Source organism: Sturnira hondurensis, unplaced genomic scaffold (assembly GCF_014824575.4).
Source record: "Sturnira hondurensis isolate 20B ecotype Veracruz unplaced genomic scaffold, ASM1482457v3 Scaffold0023226, whole genome shotgun sequence".
Lineage (NCBI taxonomy): Eukaryota > Metazoa > Chordata > Mammalia > Chiroptera > Phyllostomidae > Sturnira > Sturnira hondurensis.
Genome location: NW_028095857.1, coordinates 1,887,408 through 1,912,896, shown reverse-complemented (window position 1 = coordinate 1,912,896; position 25,489 = coordinate 1,887,408). Strand labels below are relative to the sequence as shown.

General features: G+C 37.9%; 1 pseudogene; it reads right to left on the bottom strand.

The window, feature by feature from the left end:
• Window positions 1–2,353: 2,353 nt before the first annotated feature.
• LOC118980730 (40S ribosomal protein S3a-like) lies at window positions 2,354–12,630 on the bottom strand (annotated as a pseudogene).
• Between the last annotated feature and the right edge of the window lie 12,859 nt (window positions 12,631–25,489).

Sequence of the window (25,489 nt, the reverse complement as noted above, 5' to 3'; positions counted from 1 at the left end):
CTATGTCATACATTTTGAACTGTTGTGTATTCACTTTTATTTGTTTTCAGAAACATTTTGATTTCTTCTTTGGTCTCATCATCAACCCATTCATTATTTAATTGAATGCTATACAATCTTCATATATTTGAGTGCTTTTTTAATTTTTTTCTTGAGGTCAGCTTGTAGTTTCAGGCCTTGTGGTCTGAGAAAAAGCTTGATATGATTTCTATTTTCTTGAATTTTTTGAGGCATGTTTTGTGTCCTATCATGTGGTCTATCTTTAAAAATGTTCCGTGTGCATTTGGAAAGAATGGGTATTTTGCTTCTTCGGGGTGAAAATTTCTACATATATTCATTAAGTCCATTTGATGTAGTGTATCTTTCAGTGCCACAATATCCTTGTTGATATTTTGTTTGGAAGAGCTGTCCATCGTTGGAAATGGCATGTTAAGATTCCCTAGTATAAGTGCATTGCTGTCTATGGCTTTAAACTGGAGGTTGAAATCCTCCAGTATTTTCCTTATATATTTTTGTGCTCTTATGTTGGATGCACAGGTGTTTACAATGGTTATGTTTTTTTTTTCTTTTTTCTTTTGCCTTTTTTCCAAGTAGCTGATGGGCAGAGGTCTGTTAACACATCTTCTGTTATCAGATGCCCTCCTACAACCTACCAATATGAGGATGTGTCCACCTGACTTGGGTGCTCAGAAGGCAGCTGTGTTCAGATAGTCTTAAAGAAGCTGCCCAGCTCTGTCCTAGCTCCTTCTGATGAAATTTTTTAGACTCCTATTCTTTAAGTTGTACTTGGATCCCTACAATGTCTGGGAGCTCACTTCCTCTTGATCCAACCTGGCCTGGTTGGCTACCTGTTAGAAACTTGCGGTTGATCACTCAGAATAGCCAGTGCCCACATGTCACTGTGCTGAGGTGCACTTTTCTTGTGCATCTTTCTCACCCAAATCCCTACCCTCAGACCACCATTACTGGTGACAAAGCAAGTTCTTCCTGGTCTGTGGCAGTGCAACTAATTAGAAGCACCATGGTGAGTTGTCACATGTAAAGCAGGGAGAGAATACATGTATTCTATGCAGAGGACCTCCTTGTGTTTGCAGTCTCATTCTTCCAGCTTTTGGGGTGTTCAAGGGAAGACATTCCATAATAATAGGGCTAGTAGTTTTTTGCCATTTCTCTTCCCTCGATTGGAAAAATTAAAAATTAAATGTTGGTGATCCTATGTGGATTCCACCCCTAAATACTGGTAGGGACAAAAGTAGGTCTACTGTTGTTTGTGTGGAAAATAATACAATAACTCATAAATAATAATATAAGAATTAACTCTGTATTTTGTGTACTCACAGCTGTAAGCCTACTTGTGCTCCACCCTGCACATACACAAAGATTTTTATGATGCATGACCCCAGCGTCTACCCTGTGGAGGAAATAGCACTAAGCTCTCTGCTCCTGCCTTTTGCTCACCTTCATTCATTCTTGGGATGGTGGTTGGCAGGGATACTGTCCCACAGGGGATGTGGCTCCTAGAAGCAAACACCATATTTCTTTCTTTATCTTCCCTTCCACCTCTCACCATCTTTGGAAAAAAGCCCAACATTTTATTTTCCAACAGTTCCTGCCAGAAAAGTGTGTTTGGTTATGTTTTCTTCATTGATTCTTCATCTGAGTATTATAAAGTGTCCCTCTGTGTCTCTGTTTATGACTTTTGTTTTGTCTAATTTGAGTGGTATAAGTATTGTTATGCCAGGTTTTTTTTTTTCTGTCCATTTGCTTGGAATATTTTTTCCAACCTTTCATTTTCAGTCTATGTTGGCTTTTTGTTCTGAGATTGGTCTCTTGTAGGCAGCATATGTGTAGGTTGTGTTTTCTTATCTATTCAGCTACCTTATTTCTCTTGATTGGAACATTTATTCAATTAAAATTAAGTTTATTATTGATAGGTACTTGTTCATTTTAATTTTTCCTTTTGAACTTGTGTTCCTTTCTCTCTCTTTTTCTTCATCTACTTAAACCAGTCCCTTCAGCATATCTTGCAAAGCAGATATGGTGTAGATGTATTCTCTTAAACTTTTGTCTGGGAAATTCCTTGTCTCACCTTCCATTTGAACATAAGCTTGCTCAGTGGAGTAGTCATGCTTGGATGCCTTTGCTTTCCATTACTTGCCATATTTCTTGACATTCCCACAGACCTGTAGTGTTTCTGTTGACAAGTCAGCAGCTAGTCTTTTTGGAGCTCCCTGGCATGTCTCTGTGTCTCTGTTGCTGCTTTTAAGATTCTCTGTCTTTAAAATTTTGCATTTTATTTTATTTTTTTATCACAAATAACCCTTTTTATTTGTGACCATTAAATGTGTGAATTTTAAACAGATTCTTGGACTGGGAGCTCATGTCCACCAGCTCAATGAACTTTAGTGGCTGTCTCATCCCCAGTAGCTTTTCCAGAACCATACCTCCACCATGAAGCTCCATGATTTTTCCCAATTCAAACTTGGGCTTCTTCAGCACTTTGACTTTTCTAACAAAGACATCATGAAGCAGATAAATAGATTGGCAAGCCTTTTCTATCTCTTTTTTTATGCTATCTGGAGTCATTTTCTTGACCATTTTTTCAAGTCATTTGTCTGTCCCTCTAAGGTCGTGATTTTCATCATCTTCTATATTTGGAGGACCTGTTGATGCTGAGGATAAGAGGTCTTCTGAATCTGATTGTTGTGTTTTTTTTTAAGAAAACCAACACAGAATATATGAAGCAAATATCCATCAGTAGTCCTGACATCAACGTGAGCTCCAATCATGATCTGCCATTTTTTGACCACGGAGCACATTTTGTCACAAGTAAGATCTACGCCATTGAAATTAGTCAGGCAGTTTTTGACCTGAACATCCTCAGTAATTAGCTTGAATTTTCCAAATGTAACTTCATCATTCTGCAAATCAGTTAAGCTCACTTCATATACATGACCCTTCAGATCATCCATTGAGATTTTCATCCCTTGAGTTCTCATGACTAGTGTTTTTTCAATATTTCTTATATTGAACATAGCTGGTGCTTTCACATCATACCAATCTTTCTTAGAAAATGGATCAACCACTTTCTTCATTGCTCCCTTTTTGCTGCCTTTCACAAGGTGCTTGTTCTTGTCTACTGCCAGGGTGCTGCTCAGAGAGCCAAAAGGGTAAAATTCGGCATTTTAATTAAGATCATGTGAGTTCTTTATATACTTTGGACATTAAACCCTGTCTGAAGTATCATTGGCAAATATGTTTTCCCATATGGTTGATTTTCTTTTCATTTTAGTGCAGTTTACTTTAGCTGTGTGGAGGTTTTAATTTTGATGAGATCTCATTTGGTTATTCTATCCTTTATATCCTTGCTCTAGGGGACATATCAGTGAAAATATTGCTGAATGGAATATCTGAGATTTTCCTGCCCATGTTCTCCTCTAGGACGTTCTCCTCTTTATAGTTTCATGACTTATATCCCAGTCTTTTATCAACCTTGAGTTTATTTTTGTGTATCGTGTAAGTTGGTGTTTGGTTTCATTTGTTTTCCATGTAGCTTTCCAGCTGTCTCAATACCATTTGTTGAACAGGTTATTTTTACTTTGTTTTATGCTTCTGCCCCCTTTGTCAAATATTAATTGACATAGAGAATTTGGTTTATTTCCAGGCCCTCTAATCTATTCCATTGGTCTATTTGTCTGTTCTTATGCCAGAACAAGGCTGTGTTGACTACAGTGGCCTTGTAATACAGTTTGATATCAGGTACTGTGATTCATCTTACTTTGCTCTTCTTTCTCAAAATTGCTGCAGCAATTGGAGTCATTTATAGTTCCATGATAATTTTTGAAATGTTTGTTCTATATCTGTGAGATATGTCATTGGTACTTTAATAAGGAATGCATTGAATCTCTTAATTGCTTTGAGTAATATGGACATTTCAATTATGAAAATTCTTGCAATCCATGAACATGGTACGTGCTTCCATTTGTTTGTGTCTTCCATAATTTTTTTCTTTAGTGTTGTCTAGTTTTCTGAATAGAGGTCTTTTACATCCTTGGTTACCTAGGTTTATTCCTAGGTACTTTATTTTTCTTATTGCTATATCAAATGGGATTTCTTTCCTGATTTCTGTTTCTGATATTTCATCATTGGTATACAAATATGCCTTTGATTTCTGAATATTGACTTTCTATCTTGCTGCTTTGCCAAATTCACTTATTAGGTCAAGTAGAGTTTTTATGGAGTCTATAGTATTTTCTATGTATGATATCATGACATTTGCAAATGACAACAGTTTTTCTTCCTCCTTTCTGATGTAGGCCTTTTATTTCTTCTTGTCTGATTGCTGTGGCTATGATTTTCAACACTGTGTTGAAGAGAAGTGGTGAAAGTAAATATGCTTATCTTGTTCCTGATATTACTGGGAAAATTTTTAGTTTTTGCCCATTGAGTATAATGTTGGCTGCAGGTCTCTTGCACATGGCCTTTATTATGTTTAAGAATGCTCTCTGTATTTCCACTTTGCTGAGTGTTGTCATAAACGGGTTCTGTACTTTACTAAATGTTTTTTCTGTATCTACTAATATGATCATGTGATTTTTGTTTTTCCTATTTTATGTGATGTATTAAGTTTATTGATTTGTGAATATCATACCATCTTTGTATCCCTGGGATGAATCATACTTGATTATAGTGTATGACCTTTTTAATGTATTACTGAATGTGGTTTGCTCATATTTTGCTAAGGGTTTTAATGTCTATATTCATCAGCAATATTGGCCTGAAAATTTCTTACTTTGTTATATCTTTATCTGCTTTTTGGATTAGGGTGATGCTACCTTCATAAAAAAAGTTTGGGAGTCTTTTGTTTTCTTGGGTATTTTGAAATGATCTGTGAGAGATAGGGGTTAGCTCTTCCTTAAATATCTTGTAAAATTCTCCTGTGAAACTGTCCAGTGCAAGTCTTTTTTGTACTGGCAGATTTTTTATTACTACTTTGATATTGTCAGCTGGTTTTGGTCTGTTCAGGCCTTCTGTTTCTTCTTTATTAAGTTTTGGAACATTATATTTTTTCTAGAAATTTGTCCATTTCACCTAGGTTTTCAAGTTTCTTGTGAAATATCTTTCTTCTTCATAGTAATTTCTTATGATCCTTTGTATTTCTGTAGTATCAGTTTTAATTTATCCTCTTTCATTTCTGCTTGTTTTTATCTGGGTCCTTCCTTCCTTCCTTCCTTCCTTCCTTCCTTCCTTCCTTCCTTCCTTCCTTCCTTCCTTCCCTCCCTTCCTCCCTCCCTCCCTCCCTCCCTCCCTCCCTCCCTCTCTCCTTCCTTCCTTCCTTCCTTCCTTCCTTCCTTCCTTCCTTCCTTCCTTCTTTCTTTCTTTCTTTCTTTCTTTCTTTCTTTCTTTCTTTCTTTCTTTCTTTCTTTCTTTCTTTCTTTCTTTCTTTCATGATGAGTCTGCTTAAAGGCTTGTAGATTTTGTCTATTCAAAGAACCAGCTCCTGAATGTATTGACCCTTAGAATTATTCTTTTAGTCTTTATGCCATTTAATTATGCTCTGATCTTGGTTATTTCCTTTCTTCAACATGCTCTGTGTTATCTTTGTTGTTGTTTCTCAAGCATGCTATTCAATCTTTGTGAATTTGAGTATGTTTGAGTTTTTCATTGAGGTTGGTTTCTAGTTTCAGTCCCTTGTGGACAGAGAAAATGTTAGATATGATTTCAATTTTCTTGAATTTGTTGAAGCGTGTTTTGTGTACTATCATGTATCTATATTTGAAAATATTCCATGTGCATTTGAAATGAATGTGTGTTTTGCTTTTTGGGGATGAATGGGAATATATACATATTCCATTTGATACAAGACATTGTACAATACAGTGATATCATTGTTGGTATTTCACTTGGAAGATCTTTAAATTTTTTATAGTATTGGTATTAAAATCCCCAGTGTAATTGTGTTGATGTCAATAGTTTTTAAGTCCTCCAAGAGTTTCTTTATATATTTGGGGAAATATATTTTTATGTATTTTTCCTTATATTCCTATGTTGGGTGCATATATATTTACAATATTTATGTCTTCTTGATGGATTCTTCCCTTGAGTATTATGAAGTGTCTTTCAAGGTCTCTTTTTATGGTCTTTATTTTGACGTTTATTTTTTTCTGATATGAGCATTACTACCTCAGCTTTTGTTCCTTCTCCATTTGCTTTGGATATTTTTTCCATCCCTTCATTTTCAGTCTGTGTACGTCTTTTGTTCTGAGGTGGGTCTCTTGTAGGCAGCCTATAAAAGGTCATGCTATTCTATGTCTTTTTATTGGAGCATTTAATCCTTTTGCATTTCAGGTAATTATTGACAGGTACTTATTTATTACCATTTTATTTTTTCCATTCCCTTGTTCCTCTCTTTTTCATTATTTTTTTAGAGCAGTCCCATCAGCATATCTTAAAGTGCTGGTTTTGTGGAGATGTATTCTCTGATCCTTTTTTTTTTCTAGGAAACTCCTTATTTGGCCTTTCATTTTAATTGAGAGTCTTGCTTGGTAGATTAGTCTTGGTTCAAGGCCTTTGCTTTTTATTACTTGGAATATGTCTTGACATCCCCTTCTGGCTGTTTGTGTTTCTGTTGAGAATCAGCTGCTAGTCATATCAGAGCTCCCTTGTATGTTACTTCATTTCTCCCTCGCTGCCTTTAAGATTCTCTCTTTTTTTGGGATTTTGCCATTTTAATTATTATGTGTCTTGGATTGGGCCTTTTTGGGATCCTCTTGATTGGGATCTTCTTTCCTTCCTGTATTTGTGCGACTTTTTCTCTCATAAAATTAGGAAAGTTTTCCATTATTACTTATTCAAACAGGTTTTTTAAAATATTTTGCTCTTCTTCCCCTACTTCTGCTATCCTTAATATATGGATATTATTACATTCCATGTTGCCCTGCAGTTCCTATAACACCTTTTTTCTGTTTTTTTTTTCCTTTTTCTTGCTATTTCTGGGAGTTGTTTTCTACCTTGTCCTCTAGCTCTATATTTTGATCCTCTGCTTCACTGAGCCTGCTTTTAATTCCTTCTAGTGCGTTTTTATTTACTTTTCATGTTTTTTAATTACTTTATTGCTGTTCAATTACAGTTGTCTGCATTTTCTCCTCACCACTCCTTCCCCATCCCAACCAAAACCATCTCCCTCCCTTGCTTCCACCCTCTCCTTGGTTTTGTCCATGTATCCTTTATAGTAGTTCCTGACAACCCTTCTCCCTTCTGTCACCTCCCCCTCACCTCTGACTATTGTTACAATGTTCTTAATTTCAATGTCTCTGGTTATATTTTCTGTGCTTTTTTCTTTTGCTGATTATGTTCCAGTTAAAAGTGAGATCATATGGTATTTGTCCCTCACCACCTGGCTTATTTTATTTAACATAATGCTTTCCACTTTTATACATGCAGCTGCAAAGCATAGAATTCCATTGTGTAAATGTATCATAGTTTTTGATCCATTCATTTACTTATGGGTGCTTTGGTTGCTTCCAGCACTTGGCTATTGTAAATTGTGTTGTTATGAACTTTGGGGTGCATAGGTTCTTTTGGATTGGTGTTCAGGGCTCTTAGGGTATAATCCCAACAGTAGCATTGCTGAATCAAAAGGCAGTTCATTTTTAGTTTCCTGAGGAAATTCCATACTGTGTTCTTCAACTCAGAAATGGAATTCTTTATTTCTTCTTGGTCTTTGTTGATAGTTTTTATTTCCTTTTTCATGTCGACATAGTTTGCAGTGAATTCATCATAGCTTTCCTGTAGTTTTTTTGGTAATGTCTGTGAGCTTATTGAGTGTTCTTATAATCATTGCTTTGAACTCAATATCTGATAATTGACTTGCCTCTATTTCATTTGTCATTCTTTTTGGGACTTCCTTGTGTCCTTTTGCTTGGGTTTTGTTTCTTTGTGTTCAAATTACTTGTAAGACTCTCCTTGTGAGTCTGTATTTCTTAAATTGACTGAGTTTGTGGTGTGAACTTCTCTGGTAAGAGAGCTGTAAGATTCAGTTATGCAGACTCCTTGATCTCTTGAGGTTTCCCTGAAATGGCCCTTTATGCCATTTATGTTGGCTCTCTGGATGTATTTGGGTGTTGATTGTTGGGTCTTTCTTTGGTTAATCCTTCCCTCTAGCTGTTTGAATGAAGGTCACTCCACCCACCACATCTTATATGCTGTTGTGCAGGTGCTGCCAGAAGAAAACCATAAAGCCCAAGGAATAAAGCCACATCTGCAAAATAGCTCTCCCCCTCAATCTCAGTATCAACAGCAAATGAACCAACATTAATAAGGGTGCAAAGAGATTCAGACTATTATAAGAGAGAAGAGCAATAAAGTGTAGTATAAATTCTAGTGATTTAATATGCACAAACTTGCTGGACAAGAAATGAATGTTAAAAGGTATGGAGGAGGGAAAATCTCACTAATCATGGAGAAGACCACAGTGGATTTTGTCTTGGTAGCCTTTAGTATTGACCACTATTTTTTTCTTTCTGGATCTGCCTCTGGTGGTGTCAGATGTTGCCTCCATTTGACCTTAGGCAGCCTGCTTTGAGACAGCCAGAGATCTGCAGTCTATACTTGTCTCCTTCAGTTTTTAATCTAGTCACTTTATAATCAGCAGTCAGGTTTAAGCCCCATAGGGTGGGGAAGAATTCCTCCTGGTGTTCGAGCTACTATTTCTCCTCAGGCTGCTGCTGCCTAGAGGGGAGTGGTCTGCCTGAACAGGATGGCGCTGTAGTATGGGTGATGATTCTGCACCAGGATCTTGGTGGCTTCTCTCAGTTCTCTCCCTCAAGCCTCCATCCCCAGTCTCTCCTCTAGTGTCTCTAGTCCACTCTGCCCCACCCTTTTGCCAGGAATCTATGTCTGTGGCTGTCTCATGAATCTGGTACCTCTGCACTCAGTAGTCAGGCTTAAGCACCACAGATCCAGGGCAGAATCTCTCTTGGAGAGGGCTTTTATTTCCCTTCAGGATGGTGCTGTTCAGTGGAGAGTGGACTGCCTCAGTATAATGGTTGCCACTCTTTGGGGGATGACTCAGAACCCACTTCCCTGTGACCACTCTCTCCACTCTCTCTCCATAGCTTCTGACCCCAGTCTCTCCTCAGGCATCTATGGGCCACTCCACTCCCTCTTTAATTGGAACCTCGGGTAAGTGACAGGAAATGAAATTTGTGTGTTAGCCCTATAAATACCTCTTTGTGTTTGTTTCTGGCAGAGAGCAACCCTGCCACTTTTTACCATTGGTTGTTATCTGTGCACATTTTAGGCTCTGGTGTTCTAGGCTGAGAATTCCAGCTTAGGATTTGGACCACATTCTTCTTGGGTGGATCCAAACTGCTTCTTCATTATCTCTCCAGCACTGCTGCCTGTGGGCCCCCAGCTAGCCCTCTTGAGTTTCCACTATACTCTTGATCAAATAGGTTGTGCTAAAGCTGGTTGTGCTAAAGCTTCTCTCTTTTACTTGGTTGTTTGTTCTGGGCAATTTCTACACAATTTAGTTGTAATTCCAGATTAGTCCTGGGAGATGGTTAGTGTGACTTCCATTCACTCCTCCATCATCTTGCCCACCCACTACACTTTAATCACTTATTTTCTTGAAGGATTTCATATATCAAAATTATTTTCTTTTCTTTTTTAAGTATTTTTTGATTATCTTATTGCAGTTCTCCCTTTTTTTCTCCCCTTTATTCCTCTCCACCCTGCACACAGTCTCCCTCCAGCATTCCTCACCACTTTAGTTTGTCCATGGGTCATTTATATATGTTTTTTGGCTTCAAAACTTTTCCTATACTACTCTATTTCCTATGCTACTCTTAACCTCCCTTGTTTACTTTGTACCAACCATTTATGCGTCTTATTCCCTGTACCTTTCCATCCATTCTCCCCCTATCCCCTCCCCACTGATAACCCTTAATGTGATCTCCATTCCTGTGATTTCTGTTCCTATTCAAGCTGTTTGATAAATTTCCTTTTTTCTTTTTAGGTTCAGTTGTTTAAGTTGTGAGTTTTTTGTCATTTTACTGTTCATAGCTTTGATCTTCATTTTTAACATTTCATATAATAAGGTTTTGGTGACAATGAACTGCTTTGACTTGATCTTATCTGGGAATCACTTTATCTGACCTATTCTAAATAATAGCTTTGCTGGATGGACTAATCTTGGATGTAGGTCCTTGTCTTTCATAACTTGGAATACTTCTTGCCAGCCCCTTCTTGCCTGCATAGTTTCTTAGAAGAAATTAGCTGACAGTTTTATGGGAAGTATTTTGTAGGTAACTTTCTCCTTTTCTCTTACTGCTTTTAGGATTCTTTCCTTATCTTTAAACTCTGGTAACTTAATGATGATCTGCCTTCATGTGTGCCTCCTTGGGTCCAGCTTCTTATTCCCAGATATTTTATTTTTGTTTTTGCTATATCGATTGGGATTTTTTTCTTGATTTCTGCTTCTGCTGTTTCATTGTTGGTATACAAAAATGCCTTTGATTTCCGGATATTGACTTTGTATCCCGCTGTTTTGCCAAATTCATTTATTAGTTCGAGCATTTTTTTGGTAGAGGCTATAGGATTTTCCATGTACACTATCATGTCATCTGCAAACAATGACAGTTTTGTTTTCTCCTTTCCAATTTGGATGCCTTTTATTTCTTTTTCTTGTCTGATTGCGGTGGCTAGAACTTCCAATACTATATTGAATAGAAGAGGTGAAAGTGGACAACCTTTTCTTGTAACTGATCTTAGTGGAAAAGCTTTTAGTTTTTGCCCATTGAGTATGATGTTGGCTGTAGGTCTTTCATATATGGCCTTTATTACATTGAGGAATGCTCCCTCTATTCCCACTTTGCTGAGTACCTTTATTATAAATGGGTGTTGTACCTTATCAAAAGCTTTTTCCGCATCTATTGATATGATCATGCAGTTTTTCTCTTTGCTTTTGTTTATGTGGAGTATTACATTTACTGATTTGCGGATATTGAACCATCCTTGCATCCCTGGGATGAATCTCACTGGGTCGTGGTGTATGACCTTTCTGATGTATCGTTGGATGCAATTTGCCAATATTTTATTGAGGATTTTAGCGTCTATGTTCATCAGGGATATTGGCCTAAAGTTTTCTTTCTTTGTTGTGTCTCTATCTGGCTTTGGAATTAGGATGATGCTGGCTTCATAAAAACAGTTGGGGAGTTTTCCCTCCTTTTGGATTTTTTGGAATAGTCTGTGAAGAATCAGGGTTAGTTCTTCCTTAAAAGCTTTGTAGAATACTCCCGTGAAACCATCTGGTCCAGGGCTTTTGTGTGATGGGAGTTTTTTGATTACTTCTTCAATTTTGTCTGCTGTTATTGGCCTGTTCAGGTTGTCTGCTTCTTTTTCATTGAGTTTTGGAAGAGTATATTTTTCTGGAAATTTGTCCATTTCACCTAGGTTTTCAAATTTATTGGCACAAAGCTCTGCATAGTAATTCCTTACAATCCCTTCTATTACTGTGGTATCAGTTGTAATCTCTCCTCTTTCATTTCTGATTGTGTTTCTTTGGGTCCTCTCTCTTTATTTCTTGATGAGCCTACTTAAAGGTTTATCTATTTTGTTTATCTTTTCAAAAAACCAACTTCTGTATTCATCGATCCTTAGAATTGTGCTTTTAGTCTCTATGTCATTTAATTCTGCTCTGATCTTGGTTATTACCTTCCTTCTACTTGCTCTGGGCTGTCTTTGTTGTTGTTCCTCAAGTTCTTGGAGATGTTGGGTTAGGATGTTTTTTTGAAATGTTTCTATTTTCTTTAGGTAAATCTGTATTGCTATGAACTTCCCTCTCAGGACTGCCTTCACTGTGTCCCATAAGCTTTGGGTTGTTGTGAGTTCATTTTCATTTGTTTCCAGAAACTTTTTTTATTTCTTCCCTGATTTCTATCTTGATCCATTCATTGTTTAATAGCATACCATTCAGTCTCCATGATTTTGGGTGTTTTGGGTTTTTTCCTGTGGGGTTAGTTTCCAATTTCAGTCCCTTATGATCAGCGAAAATGCTTGGTATGATTTCTATTTTCCTAAATGTGTTGAGTCTCGTTTTGTGTCCTATCATGTGGTCTATCTTAGAAAATGCTCCATGTGCATTTGAAAAGAATATGTATTTATCTTCTTTGGGATGAAGGGCTCTCAATATGTCAGCTAGGTCCATTTGATCTAGGTTGTTGTTTAATGCTGCAGTAAGTTTGTTGATATTTTGTTTGGAAGATATGTCCATTTTTGACAGTGGGGTGTTAAAATCCCCTACTATAATTGTGTTGCTGTCAATATCTTTCTTGAGGTCCTCTAGGATTTTTTTTATATATTTGGGTGCTCCTGAGTTGGGTGCATATATATTTACAATGTTAATGTCTTCTTGGTGGATTCTTCCCTTGAGTATTATGAAGTGACCTTCTGGGTCTCTCTTTATGGCTGTTTTTGAAGTCTATTTTGTGTAATATGGGAATTGCTACCCTGGCTTTTTTTTTCCTTGCCCATTTGCTTGGAAAATTTGTTTTCATTCTTTCACTTTTAGTCTGCAGTGGTCTTTTGACCTGACGTGGGTCTCTTGTAGGCAGCATACGTGCGGGCCATGCTGTCTTATCCACTCAGCTATTCTGTGTCTTGTAATTGGTGCATTTAATCCATTTACTTTTAAGGTTATTATTTAAAGGTTCTTATTCATTGCCATTTATGTACCTGTGTTCCTCTGTGTCTCTCCCTTTTCCTTCCTTTCCTTGAAGCAGCCCTTTTAGTAATTCCTATAGAGCTGGTTTGGTGGAAGCATATTATTTTAGACTTCTTTTGTCTTGGAAGCTCTTTATTTGGCCTTCTATCTTGATGGAGAGCCTTGCTGCATACAGTACCCTTGGTTATAGGCCTCTGTTTTTCATTACTTGGAATATTTCTTGACATTCTCTTCTTGCTTGGAATGTTTCCATTGAGAAGTCAGTAGCCAAACTTATTGGGACCCCCTTGTATGTTACTTCCTTTTTCTCCCTTGCTGACTTTAGGATTTTCTCTTTGTCTTGGAGGTTTGCCATTTTAATGATGATGTGTCTTGCAGTAGGCCTCTTTGGGTTCCACCTGCTGGGGACTCTCTTCGATTCCTGGATTCGTGTGACTTTATCTCTCCTCAACTTAGGAAAATTTTCCTTTATTACTCTTTCAAGTAGGTTTTCTATCCCTTGTTCCTCTTCCTCTCTTTCTGGTATTCCTATTATTTGGATATTATTACGTTTCATGTTGCCTTGCATTTCTCTTAAATTCTCCTCATTTTTTTCTGATTCTCCTTTCCCTTTCTTGGTCCATCTGGGAAATTCTTTCTATCCTGGCTTCGATCTCACTTATGTGATCTTCCACCATATCAATTCTATTCATTCCTTGTACTGTGTTCTTCAGTTCAGAAATTGTATTCTTCATTTCCTCTTGGCCTTTACTGATGGTTTCCATTTCCTTTTTCATTTTGGTATAGTTTGCAGATAGTTCATTGTAGCTCCCCTGTAGTTTCTGGTAGCTCGTTGTAGGCTCTTTGAATTTCCTGATAACCAGTGCTTTGAATTCCATATATGATAGTTGAGTTGCCTCTATTTCATCTAACATTCTTTCTGAGACTTCCTCCTTTTCTTTCATTTGGGGATTGTTTCTTTGTCTTCCCATTGTTTGTGATACTCTTCTTGTTGGCCTCTGATTCTTAAATTGATCTGATCTGGTTCCCTGGGTTTATGGTGTGAACTTCTGTGGTAGGATACCTGTGAAATTCAGTGGTTCAGCCCCCTGTAGGTATCTTGGTGTTCTCTGCTTCCACCTACTTCTTTCTTTATTGTGCATGTGTCATCTGTTGGAGGGGGAGGCAAAATGGTTTATGATAATAGAAGATTATTATATGTTATTTACAGACACAATTGGCAGAGAAGAAATAGACAATCTTTTGGCTACGTATAGAGTTAACCGTGCTCTTTGACCCAGCTTGCCAGTTTTAGGAATGGATAGACATAAGTTAAGTCTCTTGTTGGGAAGTGGGGGCTTGTTAGTTGTATCTGCAAAGCAGTATGGTTGTGGATGGTCAGATTTGAGGTAAGGTGAGAGTACAGGTTAGTAACTGGGCGTAGCGTGTGAGTAAATAGAGTAATAGAATTCAGGCACCTATAAGGTGGTCTAAGTTCTGAGAGATGTGTTATGAAGTATTACTGTTGTATAGAACACCTCCTATTTACAATAGTATCAGAGCAACACTCACATGATAGACTCTATGTGATCTGTCTAAATGGCGGTTATAGAGCTTGGGTAGTATGGCAAAGGAAAGCAAGTGAAGTATAGAAAATTAGCAATACACTGTGGAGGAAAGAGCAGTGGTAACCTGTCAGGTAGTACAATATAACCAGCCAGGACTAAGAAACCTGTACAGAAAGAGGAGGGATACAAAGATATTCTTAAAATAAAAAAAAAGAAGTAAGAATAATGCAAAGAAATAATAATACACCTAAAAGAAAACTAAGGAACACACAAACAAACAATCCAACACACACACACACACACATAAACACACACACAGCCAAAAGTCAGGATAAAAGAGGAATAAGCAGAAAATTTGGGAAGAACGGAAGGACTAAAACCGGACAAAAAGAAAAAGAAATGAAGGACAGAGTATTGAAAGATAGAGCAACAATACAGTTTAAAAGATATACGATTGCTTTCAAAAGAAGTTGAGAGAGAGAAAAAAGGGGAGAAGGGCAAAAGAAAACCACAGACACATATTTTTTAAAAAGCACCCTTCCTTTGTTATTTTCAAAGTGTCTAAACCAGTTTTTCTGGTTGAAGCAGGACCTCTCTGTGAGCTGGTATGCAGGCACCCATCCCAGGCTACCGAATTAGGTGTGTGTGCCCGCACCCCCGGCAGGCTGCCTGGGTCCCGTGGTATCCGGCACTGTCCTTCTCAGTCCCGTGGCGGGACCCAGGTGTTCCTACCTCTCCCCTGGATGGCCGCTGGGTGGCTGGGCCCTGAGGCAAGCTGCTGTCTCAGAACACTTCAGTTCACTTTCCAATAGATACTTATCTACAAAGCCTGCCTCTCAGCCCAGCCCAATCCCAAAATACCGGCAATGACAGTGTCCTTCTCAAATCCCCCGGGTTGGTGGGCTGGTGGGCTGGCAGGCTGGCAGCCTGGCGACCACAGAGTCCGAAGTTGAACAGGGCCCTCTGCCCCTGCCACCCTTTACGTTAACTTAAGCCCACAGGTCTCTGCCCGGTGTTATTCAGACTGCCTTGACCGGGAAGGGGGGAGTCATTTCTCTCCCACAGACCCTGTAGCAGGCCCAGCTCCCAGGGAATCTGTTGCCAGCCCACCGGGTGCCAGGCCTCTGGAGTTCCCTCTGCCACAGGGGCCCTGGCCCTGGATTCAGACGGGGCTTCTGTTTCCCGCTGATGGTGCCTGCCCAGATTGTCTCGGCTTCTCGTCCGTACTCACGCTCCACCAGAGGTCACCGGCCTTGGGCTCCCAGCAGGCGCAGCCCCCAGCCCAGGAGGCCACGGGCGCAGCTGCTTTTGTCCTCACTCGCCTTCTGGAGTCCTTGCCAACCTGTAGGTGTCTGGTTCCTCTGTCACACCCTCTGGTTTCTTATTTTCATAAATGTTGGGGAATTGTTGGTTGATTATGCTGTTCTTCGGTAGATCCACCTGGATTTTCTACCAGATGCACGGGAGCTGGGTTCCCTCTGTGCTACTCTGTCGCCATCTTAACCTCGGTCCAGTATCAGCATTTTTAAATGTGTCTTTTACCTCATAGCAACAAGCCATGCATTTTATCATATAGTAGGTATTTTAATATTGTATTATTTGCTAAAAGTAGAAGATAGTTAATGTCTTATAATGGCTTATACTACCCATGTAGCCTTTGAATTTAAAAAAAATCTAATCATCACAATGTAATTGCTAAAAAAGCTATATTATATATTTTGGCAGAGGGAGCAAAGAATCTTTTAATATCCATAAAACACATCCAGCATAAAGTTCACTTTAAACTGGGTGAGTATTGCTGACAGGAAAAAAATGCTAACTAAGTGGAGATGACACAGTAAGGCACCATGCCTCTGGCTGAACTGAGAACCAAGTTGAGTAATACAGGGACAGCCAATAGTGGATGGAGGAGAACTTTAAAACACAAAATGATTTATTGAGATTTTTGTCATGATTCACAAAACATATGTAAGGAACTAGGGAAAATTTAACTTGTTGATGGAAAAAAAAAGGAAACTATGTAGGAAAATACCACTATTTCATATGTAATGTCTTCCTATGTGAATTTCCAATTTTAGTCAATACATGTTGTATTTTACAGGTAATAATGTACTTGAAATGAATCATTTAAGTAAGGAAAACTTGTACAATGACACTAGCTTGCCTCCTTCAGTAGAGGTGAAGCACCTCTTTACTAAGAGGTGCTAAATTTCCAATCCTGAAATTGTATATCTTTCACAATCAAATGAAACTACCACAGATCTAGTGCCAAAGACTATTCTTGAATTAGATTTTTTCAATCTATTTAAATCATTAGAATTATTTCTCTTTGTTATTCAAGTGTTATTGATTTTAACCTTCTTGAAGAATAATTTTCCTAAGAAATATTCATGCATTCATAAAGATGCAATATAATTTAAGAATTTTCAAAACAAACAGAAAACTTTTATCACAGCGTGTTTAATAAAGACACAGATTTATATTACACAATTCACATTAAATATGATAAAATAAAGATATACATAAAAGTGAAGAGATTGAAAAAACACACAACTTTTAATGAAAGTGAACCTAATGGCATGTAGGAGACAGTTCTGCATTGCATAGGTCCAGTTTCCACTGGGATATGCATAGGACCCACACCCATGGATAGGTTCTCCCATGGGGATCAGGCATGCTATGGACCTAGGCCACTTTGAGTCTTCCTTTTTGCTGGGAACTCCCTCACCTGGATTTGTGGCAAACATTTACTGCAAAGTAACTTCCTAGAAACCATGTTAAAACTTCCAAGGATCAGTGTAACTGGTTGGACCACTCTTGCCTTTTCATTTACAAATATCCCACTTCTGTGATGTGATTGCTGGCATCCTCTCCTTTGTTTTCTGTGAAAGGTAACCACCTAAAGCAAAGCTGTGCATAGTAAACAAGGATCATTATGTAATGTGCTGAGAAACCCAATATAAAGGCCAGTTGTTGTAGACCACTCTGCCTGGTTTTAGCAATTGTATCTGTACCCCTCGTGGCTAAGGGCAAAGGACAAACTTTGGAATGCAGGCCACAGGAGACAAAGCTTGTCTCTAGTAGCAAATGCTGCTTCAGTTTCCTCTCTCTGCCACCAAAGCTTGGCCGGAAGTCAATGATGGGTAAGATCCCTTATAGTGGGGGACAACCTGAGCCAGACTTGATCACTTGGGAGGCCTTCATGGAAGGACTCAGGAGGCTGCAAAAAAGAGCAATGGACTCTCACCCCCTGGTTTNTTCTCTGGGAGAAGCACTTCCTGGCTCTAATCCCCTTAAGCCTGAATACCTGTTGGGGACAGGTGCAGCTCCTTGCCTTGCTAGAGAATGGCCTGGGGAAAAATCTGGCATCACAAAGACTTGCTTATAAACCTGTGAAATCTGCTCTGCTAAGAGTGCTTTCATTCATATGATAAGGGTCCAAGCAGGAAATGAGTATGTCTTCCAAAGTTTCTGCAACTCTCTTCCTGACAGACACTGACTCAGACTCTGAAGCCCTCAGATATCTTTGAAATGTTATCTACTGTTTGATCCTTGATGCCCTGTATTCCTGTGTATTACAACCCAATAAAAGGCTATGGAGGAAGGCACTTGGAGCCTTTTTCTCCTGAGAGAAACTGAACACTGCTGGCCTTTGTCTCCCATGAGAAACTGGCCACAGCCCACTCCTCCTCCCCAAACAGATCTCAGCATATCTTGGCCATTATTCACTTTCATCCATGGTACCTGGGGGGACTTGCGAAAGAAGTCGCTCCGACAGCCAGTCATGTCAAGAGCCATGGCTTTTGCTCCCTTTGAGAGATAAAGCCATGCTGTCCCTTTTCCTCCACTGGACTTGGTAGTCCATGTGAATGTCTCATTTTATTCACAATGATGCAGATACTGTGGGCTGGTGTTCACATCAATGGCATATAAAAAATTCCTAGAAGTGAAATCCCTCCAATTACAATTTTCATGGGCCAAACTAGCTAGCTTTCTCAAGGAAAATAACACAGAGTTATGAAGAACATATGTCTTGAATTCTTCTGGAATTTTCTTATTTAATGTAATCTAAGGAAGTAATTGTGTCTATTAAAAAGGAACAGGCTGTGGATACAGATATATCTTGGTTTAAATTCTGGCTTTACTATCTGTACATATCAGTCATATGAAATTGACCAAGTTATAAGACCTTTGAAAGCCTCAATCCCATTATCTGTAAAATAAGTATAATACTTTTCACACAGGCTGTTGTGGCAATAAATGAAGTATTCATAGGAAAGCATCTACCATATAGTAGTCACCCAATAAATAATCATTATTATAAGTTGCCAAGCTGTATTTCTCTCTTTTGTCATAGGTGTAATAACTGACACAAGCAATATCTCAAATTTATTCTCATTTTATAAAATTATATTGTACAACTTAAAGAATAAACTACAGATAGGGAAAATGCTCATTAAACTTACACTTATGAAGTCTTTCCAGATGTATCCAGTCATGCAATGTGAAAAGTAGAGACATTTATTGAAGAAGACAAAACACACAAGAAACTTTGTACACGGGACAATGATGCCTCTGCCCCTTTCAAAACTAGGTACCTTGAGACCTCACACAGTTCTCCCAATCACCATCAGCTGCCCCATCATAGTTTCCTAAATCTGATCAACCGTCAGAAATCTTTTCCATTTCAGATGTGATTTTAGTTTGGGGAAATGCCAGAAGTCACAGGAACCAAAATATGGGCTGTGGCGGGGGGAACCATCACCCATTGGTGATTTGATGTTTCTTAAAAAAAATTGCATGAGACCTGATACATGAGTGAGCACATGGTTATGATGAGGCTGCCAATCACCAGTTGCCCATAGCTGCAGCCTTCTGAATCATCCAAATAGTTTCCATGGAGGATGTTCAAACTTAACGCAAAATCTGATGTAGACTCGTTGTTCTACTTCATCAGTCATTTTGAATTTGACAGCTACACAGTACATATGTTCACTCAATGACATCTACTGCCCCCACTGACTAGTACAAAGAAGTCATCATTGTTCACACATGTGTATTCCAGTCCACTCTCCTTGGCTGCCAGGTTACATTGATGGTAAACAGTTCTTGTTATGTTAAGAATGGTTGGACTTTTTCTAGACAGACCTCATATATATGAAGTTCGCTAGAATTGTTAATACTTAAATGTAATCTTCTTAAAAGATGCCCAGCATCAGTAGCCATCAAAGAGATGCAAATTAAAACCACAATGAGATACCATTTCACATTGGTGAGAATGGCCATCATAAACAAAGCAACAAGCAGCAAGTGTTGAAGAGGACGTGGAGAAAAGGGAACCCTAGTACATAGTTGGTGGGAATGCAGACTGGTACAGCCACTGTGGAAAACAGTATGGAATTTCCTCAGAACACTAAAAATAGAACTGCCTTTTGCCCTGGCAGTTTTACTGCTAGGATTGTATCCTAAGAACTCTGAAACACTAATTCATAATAACCCCTGCACTCCAATGTTCATAGCAGCACAATTTACAATAGCTAAGGGCTTGAAACAAGCCCAATCAGTTAAGTGCCGATCAGTAAATGAACAGATGAAAACTTATGGTACATTTCCAAATGGAATACTATGCAGGAGAAAGAACGAAAGAGTTTATTACTTTGCAAAAGCATGAATGGATCTGGAAAGCATCATGCTAAGTGAAATAAGCCGGGCAGTGAAAGACAAATACAATATGATCCCACCTGTAAGTAGAACCTAATCAACAAAACAAACAAAATAACAAAATATACCTTGGCTGGTGTAGCTCAGCAGATTAAGCACGGACCTGCAAACCACATGATTGTGGTTCAATTCCCAGTCAGGGCACATGCCTGGGTTGCAGGCCAGTTTCCAGCAAGGGACTCATAAGAGGCAACCATACATTGATATTTCTCTCCTTCTCTCCTTCCCTTCATCTCTAAGGATAAATAAATAAAATCTTAAACAAAATATAATCAGAGACACTGAAATAAAATCAAGGTGGATAAAAGACTTAAATATAAGCTGTGATGCCACTAAAGTCCTAGAGGAAAACTTTGGTATGAAAATATCAGATATTTCATGTAGCAACATTTTTATGGACATGTCCCCGAGACCAAGGGACATAAAGGAAAGAATTAACAAATTGGATCTCATCAAAATAAAAAGCTTCTGTATGGCTGAAGAAAACAGTATTAAGATTAAAACAGAACCAACTGTTTTGGAAAACATATTTTCCAATGATATCTCAGACAAAGGTTTAATCTCCAAAATATACAAAGGACTCACATGACTCTACTCCAGGAAGACAAACAACCCAATCAAAAAATGGGAAAAGGACTTGAACAGACACTTCTCCAGGGAGGACATACAGAGGATCCAGAGACACGTGAAAAGATGCTCAATATCGCTAGCTATCAGAGAGATGCAAATTAAAACCACAATTAGATACCACTTTACATCGGTCAGAATGGCTATCATAAACAAAGCAACAAACAACAAATGTTGGAGAGGTTGTGGAGAAAAGGGGACCCTAGTTCACTGTTGGTGGGATTGCAGACTGGTACAACCACTATGGAAAACAGTATGGAATTTTCTAAGGAAACTAAAAATGAACATGCCTTTTGACCCAGAAATTCCACTTCTAGGATTATATCCTAAGGACCCTGAAACACCAATGCCAAAGAACGTATGTACTCCAAGGTTCATAGCAGCACAATTTATAATAGCCAAGTGCTGGAAGCAACCTAGGTGCCCATAAGTAAATAAATGGTTCAAAAATTATGGTACATTTACACAATAGAATTCAATGTAACAGAAAGAAAGAAGAATCTCTTGCCCTTTGTAACAGCATGGATGGAACTGGAAAGCATAATGCTGAGTGAAATAAGCCAGGCGGTGAAAGACAATTACCATATAATTTCACCTTTAACAGGAACCTAAACAAAACAAACAAGCAAGCAAATTGTAACCAAAGACACTGAAATAGAGAACAGACTGATGATGACCAGAGAAGAGGGGAGGGTATTTCAGGGGAAAAGGGGAAGGGTTTACAGGAACAAGTATAAAGGACACATGGACAACAACTAAGATGGGTGGAAATAGAAGGGAGGTGGGGAGCACTGGGGGGTGGGCTGGGATGGGAGTAAAAGACAGAAAACTGTACTCGAACAACAATTAAATAAATAAATTTAAAAAAAGAGCAATCTGACAGTAACCAGAGGGAAGGTGGGAAGACAGAATGGGGGAAAAGGGGGAATGGTTTCAGGAACAACTATAAAGGACTTATGAACAAAACAAGGAGAGGTGGAGTCATGGTAGAAAGGTGGGGATGGCTGGGGTGGGGGGATTCATGGGGGGTAAATGCAGGTAACTGTACTTGAACAGCAGTAAAATAATTAAATAAATAAGTAAATAAAAAGACCTAAATGCAATCTTTCACACAATCTCTCTTTGAGTCTCTACTCAAATCTTACTGATACCTTTGTGTAAAATACTCCTACCACCACACTGACCTGCTTCTTAATATCCTTATCAAAGTTTATTTTTCTCTATAATACTTCAAACCTGGTACAATATATATAATTATATTTTTGTTTATTGTCTGTTTCTTTTTAAATATTTTATTTATTTAAATTTAGAGAGGAAGGGAAGGAAAGAAGGAGAGAAATATCATTGTATGGTTGCCTCTCGTGAGTCCCCTGCTGGGAACTGGCCTGAAACCCAGGCATATGCCCTGACTGGGAATCGAACCGCGATCGTGTGGTTCGCAGGCCCGTGCTCAATCCACTGAGCTACACCAGCCAGGGTCTGTCTGTTTCTTTTATTGGAATATTAATTCTATTAATGATGCACTTTACCAGTTTTCTTCACTCCCCTGTCTCCAGTTCCTAAAATAGTCCTCAATCAATTTTTTAATTTGTTGAATAAATGAATTTAATAGGCAATCAGAAAATGTTATTTTTATTCTTTGTTTTCTTTTGGGTCAGAAATTTTAGCTTTTGAGATTATTTGAACTTACCTTATCAGGGGCTTATTTAAATGTTATTTATGAACATGTGAATAAAGTGGTCAGTTAATTCAAATCAGGAATTGGTTAAATTAAATAATTGTTCCATTTATTAAATTCAGTTTCATAGTTTCATGCCTATTTTCATGGTGTGGTCAACACTTGCCTCAAGATGATCTGATTATTGTTGTGGATAAGTAACCTCTATGTGGTTGACATTAGCCTCTTTTCTAAATGGAAGGGTTTTTTGCAACTCTTCTGCTTCTACAATTGTGTACTGGGCAGGTATCAGGACAGATACTTGTCTTTTATTTTTATAGGTGACAAAAACACAGTAAACTTGTTTCTTAGTTCACAGATGACTAGAACACAATGAACTAGATATGGACATATTTTATTTTTTTTACAATCATACATTTAGTTGTTACTTTTACTTTATTTTTCAATTATAGTTGAAATTCAATATTACTATTATTAGTTATAGGTGTACAGCGTAGTTGTTAGGCAACTTCATCATTCACAAAGTGATTCCCCCAATAACTAAAGTACCCATCTGGCATTATACACAATTATTATAATATTAGTGACTATATTCTTTATGATGTACTTTATATCTCTATGACTATGGGAGGAAGGTTGGTGGACTTGGTCAAAAAGGTGAATAGGTTAAGGTAGACCTGATATTTAAAAGCTATGTCACCAGATATTTTGAACATTAAGACGAAAACAATAGCTAGATGAGGCATTGGGTCTTCTCTCTTAGGAAAGAGTGAATTGTGTTCTGTGTTTGGAAAGAAAGGTGAGCAATTTATCTGGATACTCAATAAGACAGAGTTTATCAGTGACAACTATTTGTTTCCCTATGCAATACTCACTTTTTAAATAAGTAATGATCTTTTTAGCTGAACTAAATATTATACTCCCTAAGTTACGTATAGCTAGATGTCGTCATGGGTCACAGTTATGTGCAATACCACATAAGCAGATATATATCATGTGACAACTTCCAGAATTCTACCACAATTGACAATTTGGACTTGTCTATTTCAAATCTCCCTTCATCCTCCTATCTAAAATACAGATGTCACAATCTCAAAACATAAAGGCAAGGGCCATATACTCAACATGACAGGGTAATAGATTTAAAGGAACTAGTGTATCAAAAGCATATAATGGACCAAAGATGCCATTACAGTTCTGTGTTGCATCTATCTTTAAATTAATAAATAATCTATCTTTAAATTAGCTGTACTGGGGATATTTTTCCCATGGGAATAGTCAAACATTATAAATAAAAATTTTGGGGTGCAGTGCTTTTAAACATTTACCGGGACACCATTAGCTATAGTCCAAATAAGCTTATTAAAAGCAAAGCCTCCTCACATAGCTAACACTTGTAAAGCATAATATTGTGAGAGAGAGATCAATGATAAGAAGATGGGTGATTCAGAAGAATATGGCTTCTCTAATCCTCAACGTTCCTTCCCAGACCAAGCCATCCTAGTTCAGTAGAGAATGCTTGCATTGGTTTTCTCTGAATCTCATTATATTTTGAAACTCTGATCTCTCAAATCTCTATCACCAGATTTCCCATACCAGAAAATGACTGGTATGGAACTTTCTGAAACTTTTATTCTGAAACTTTTTCTCATCCAATTTTTACCCTTAAGGTGGAAAAGTATATAATTTGTTATGATTACCATTTGCCTTTACAGTATTATCTGTCCAACTTTTATTGTTGAACCAGATGAAATGCATTATTATTTTTATTTTCTAATCAAGAAGTTCTATAATATATTTATATTTGCAAGGGATCCCAAACCACTGTTTTGATTATTTTTACAAAAAATTATGGAGGTTGTTAGTGGCATTATCATCCTATTTCAGAGGATCAATCTCCAGAAAATTCAAGTTTTCTTTAACTCATGCACTAATCGTGGAGCTTATAGTAGCTCATAGAATATAATTTGCACTTGTAGACTGTTTGTCTCCCTTTTATACTTCTGTGTGCCTCCATGATGCAAGCTCATATGATGCACGTTCTTGTTCTCAGTCCTACACATACATACAGTGATAGAGACACTTAGAGTAATGAGTAATAATCAACAATAATAATAGCAGCAGTGTCAATGTATTAAATGCCTACTGTTTATTGATGCACCATTCAAGGTAATGTCATAAGGTAATTTTCCCAGAGATCCAATTAGGTATACACAATTATGCCTCTTTTTTCGGATAAGAAAACTGAAGCCCACAAAATTTAACTTACCAAAATAAGCTACAAAGCCCAATAAACAGCAATTTTAAAAGTTATACTTTAAGTTATCTGAAATTAAATTTTATAGTTAATATAAAATGTAGTAGTCCATGGACCTGTACACACGACCTCATTCACTACTCATTGTAGAACATGAGACTTTTACTATGCCCCTCTTTAAAGTATTGGAAATAGGATCCAAGACATTAAGTCAATTGCATCAGCTAGAATTCAAACCAAGATAGTAATCTGATTTCAAAACCAGGGTTCTTCATTATGTTGAGCGAAATAAGCCAGGCAGTGAAAGACAAATACCATATGATCTCACCTTTAACAGGAATCTAAGCAACAAAACAAACAAGCAAGCAAAATATGACCAATGACACTCAAATACGGAACAGGCTGACAGGGTCCAGAGAGGAGAGGGGAGAGAATCACAGGAGAAAAGAGGAAGGACTCACATGAATAAGTATAAAGGACACATGGACAATAATTAAGGTGGGGGGTGGAAATGGGAGGGAGGTGGGGAGCACTGGGGAGGGGGCAGGGCAGGGAATATAAAACAGAAAACTGTACTTGAATAAGAATTAAATTAAAAAAAACAAACAGGGTTCTTCCCACTTCAACACTCACAGATGTGGTACATAACCAGCTTTTTACTTGTTTCATTTCTCTTTACTATGAAGACTGCTTAATTATTATATTTCTTTTCTCTCTCTCTTTTTTGTCTTACTCTTTCTTGCTTCTCTCCAGCATTGGGTATTGTTTTTGCAGTATTTCTGTTAGCAGCATTTATTTACTGGCCACATATGGTACCCAGCTCCTCTGACTATAACATTTTGATAAAACAAATAGAAAAACAGGCTACATATGTTTCAGGGACTTAATGGAATAGTGATAGCACATTATTGCTGTTGACACCTTTGAGAAAGATA